Genomic DNA, 4,194 nt, shown 5'->3' with positions numbered 1-4,194 from the left:
TGTCATGCACCCTTCATATAAGACCTAGATGAGCGAAATTATGTGCAGTACTTCGCCAGTATGACGGGTGAACACATTATATATGTGAGCAGTCTAGGCTGCTTGGACAAGATGTGAATAACTCAGTGTCTGGGTTTGTGAATAGGTTACCTGCTCTTATATTCCTACCAAATGAAAGTGAATTTGAAGTGAGTCTAGCTTTGATCATGTTTCTGGGAGTTTATTATGCTGTATTATCAAGAATTGAAGAATTCTCCCTCCAGTTTGTTACTAAACACGGTAAAAATAATAAGCACACCTATATCTATAGACCAAGGACGGCTGTGTTAGTGGGAGAAATGAAAACTGGAGAGGGCGCTTAACAGGGATATTTTTGAACATTTAAAAGTGTATTTTGACAGCGAATACAAAAACGTTTTCAACAGTAACGATATATTTGGCTGGGATGAAGACAGCAGGAGGATTATTATCCCTCATGTTAAGAGGGTGAAGATTGAGTTGGGGGACATTAAAAGTGTGTCCCTTAAATTCAGTAATAAAGCAGCCAGATTGCTGGGTTTTAAAAATAATACCGCGTACAAAGTTTACGCCCTGATGCAGTGAAGTGAATGTACATCTCTCGATTGATTCCTTACCCGATAATTGCTGTGTAGATTATATGTATGTGTACACAGATGTTGTTCAACCGACTGTTTTTGGAGGGAAACTAGTAAATATATTGGATTGTTTTACATTAGAGAGTGGCAAAGGGAAGGGGATACACAATACAACATACAAAGCGCTCAACATGAACATTCTAGAACAGATTTCAATTATCATCACTGACCAGAAAGGAAGGTGCATTCATTTCAATACTGACTCGAGTGTCACCTGTGTGCTTCATATAAGGCCCAGATAGGGAGGTATGTATAAAACATGCATTCTTTTTCACCTTCACGTTATTCACTTTCGCGAGCTCGTGTAATTAAGAACGCTCAAACGAGTGCTCTGGATAATATTCAAGGGAGAGATTAAAGGTTTTTTTAACAGGTATGAGGGTCATACTCACCCTACTCTCAGAGGTCGAATTTAAAAAGGGGTTCTTGTCTGAAACCTTAAGAAAGAGAGCGGATCTAGAAGACATTTTGGTTTTCTATCTAAGTCATAGAAGAGGTGGAGGCATATTTTCAGCCATGACCGGCATTGCCCGCAGGGTACTCCCTTTTCTGTTCAATGCTGCTAAACCTTCAGTTAAAGAGTTTGGTAGATCAGTGCTTCTGGATGTAGTGAACGATCAGCTGCCCCTGAGGGAATCTTTAAAAAGGCACGGAGTGACAGCTCTCAAAAGTACAGGTAGATGCATTCTAAGCGGTAGCGTGAGGGTCGACAGGAAAAGGTTGGGTGAAGTGAAACGCACACTCGCTCTGTTGGCTACGAAGAAGAGGAGAAAGAAGAATGGACAGGTTGAAGTGAGAAGTAAATATAACAAGGATGTGTATGATCTTCTTTAATTCATTCATCCTTTGACAGCGGCCGTGCATGCACGCATTCTCTCCCTCTCGCAATTTTTGTGAAATGGCGAGTGTGGTTCCCAATTTGCCAGGGATGGGATACAAGGTTCCCGTCTCTTCATATATCGTGGGCATTTCAGAATTGTTCCCGAATGTGAACAAATGTAGGATTACAGAAAGTTTGATTAATTCGAAGGAAAGGTTGGATTTCCCACCTAGCAACAATTCTATAAATCAAATCCTTAGTGGTAACTATATCGAGTTTCGTATTAACAGTGTCACAGGCTCCTTCTTGGATTTGTCAAGTATAGCTTTGGAATTATATATCACAGTGGTTAGGGGCGGTGCACAGCTGCCGGATGATGCACACGTTGCACTTGTTAATGGTATAAGCAATATGCTTTTTAAATCTGTCTCTGTCTTCTCTAATGAAAAGTTGGTGGAATTGTGTCCTGTTTTTAGCTATCAAGCATACATAAAAATGCTCAAAAGTGTGAAAACCAGTGCACCACTGACTTTTGGTATGAGCGGGTTTTTCCACGAACCTATTCAGCCACTTCTTTCGGACAGACGAGTAGGTGGGAAACTTGGGTGATGAGCTCTGTTAAGACTAGAGGAGTTCACACATACTTTGTACTAGCGAATATAGACATTTATTTGTTAGATTCCGTGGATTTGAGGGTAAGGCTCAAAATGGCTGATAACAACTGGGTGATGGGTGCCCACACCAACGCTCACTTAAACGATCTGAATATAGAAAAAGCCAAGTTGTGGATTGATCGTGTTATCCCCCATTATAACGCCATGTCTGCTTTAAACACAGCTTTTCGGTTAGCCCTATACAATATATATATATTTGATAAGACTTTATATAAAACATACGTTATTGGGCAGAACGAGGATTCCATTTTAATAGATCAACCTTTCAACACCCGTATACCTGAAAAGATTACGTTAGTAATGATTGGAATGCAAATGTTTTCTGGGAATTACGCAGCCAATAGTTTGTACTTTGGTGTATACAACTTGAATAGCGTGCACATCACTGTTAATGGGAATACACTGTATAATATAAACTGTCATTTTCCTAATACTGTCACGCAATTGTTTTCTGAGACATGGAAGTCAATAGGAGGTGGTCATGATAATCTCATCACCTACGACAGTTTTTAAAATGGAAGGGGTGTCAATTGTTTTAGCTTCGTCATGGAAGAGGTTGAAGGTTCAATGCCAGTTGAAATTTCAGCTAGTTTGAGAATATCTATAAAGCTGGGAACAGTCGCGCCTCATTCTTGCATGATTTTATTGTTCGGAGACACCAAGGGTATTTTAACAATTGATTCAAATAGAGTTGTTCAGAGTGATATTAGGGGTTAGGAGTGATGGATGCGAAAGAAACTGAGACTGCTTTACAAGGTTCTCTAGGGAATGTCATTAAATATTTAGGTGTGTTCGCTTCATATGAAGTGGGTACATTCATAATACCTGTGAATAGAATTAAACCGTTAGTTTTTATATCTAATACTCAGCCTTCAACTTCTAGTATTGACGTTGTTGGACACTGGGTGTGTTTTTATAGTGATTGTTCACCTAGGGATACAATCTTCTTTTCTGATAGTTATGGTATAAACCCTAAAATTTATTCAGGTGGCTTCTCGACTTTTCTCTGAGCTAATTTAGTATTTGTCGTTTACCGGTCCTTAAGGCAGATACAGCCAGATAATGAGTGGGAAAGGACGGGTTGTTCTGCACGGGTCACAGGCGGAGGACGAACGTCAAGCGGTAGAAGATAATGAATTTAGAAGATTGTGGTTTTTTATTGTAAAATTGTTTAGCAGTTTGAGGTTGGTGATAAGGAGTTGTGACGGGATTGTTTTTTAATGTGTCTCGGGAGAAACGCATGAATCTGACACTTGTTAATGTGTACCGGTTTATGTAATAAGAATATGTGAATGGTCATAATTGGTTTTTATTACCTTCATTCTTTATTGTTCAACCTTCCATAGAGTTCCATTATGTTAGGTTATGGAGTTTAGAAAACTTTTCGCATTCATACTATCACGTGATATGACATTCATGAAGAAAACGGTAACTGTTATGGGTGCTTATCAGTTGCTTATCTGAATTTGAATGGAGTTTAGAAATCTTTTCGCATTCATACTATCATGTGATATGACATGTTGCGCACCTGGCAGTGAATCATGAAGAAAGTCAGGTTAAGGGACTTTTAATCTATTTTACTCGTATTTATATCTTTTTTTTTTACTCAGTGGGTTAGGTTAGGTTAAGTTAGGTTGGGTTAAGTTAGGTTAAGGGATTTAAAATTTTTTCACTCATAGTTATATATATGTGAAATGGTGGTTTTTTCATCCTTAGAGTATATCTTGAGCCAAAATGGAGTTGGGTTATTTTCAAGGGGTCGTGAAATGGTGGTTTTTTCATCCATAAGCTATATCTTGAGCCAAAATGGGGTTGAGTATTCTCAAGTGGTCAAGCGAAACCATGGTTCTCCTATCCCAACAGTTCTTTATGAGCCATTTTTGGGTTATTTTCTGAACTAGAGCGAAATATTTGGTGGCTTTCCCGTGGTTGTTAATGGTCAACGTGCGTGAGGTTTATCGCCTGTGAGCCAAATTGGGGGTCGGGTGTTGAGGTTGAGCCGAAATGGGGTCCTTTTCCCTACTCACATAAACAGATGTTTTAT

The sequence above is a fragment of the Macrobrachium nipponense genome, chromosome 39, assembly GCF_015104395.2.
Source record: "Macrobrachium nipponense isolate FS-2020 chromosome 39, ASM1510439v2, whole genome shotgun sequence".
Lineage (NCBI taxonomy): Eukaryota > Metazoa > Arthropoda > Malacostraca > Decapoda > Palaemonidae > Macrobrachium > Macrobrachium nipponense.
This window is presented reverse-complemented; position numbering follows the sequence as displayed.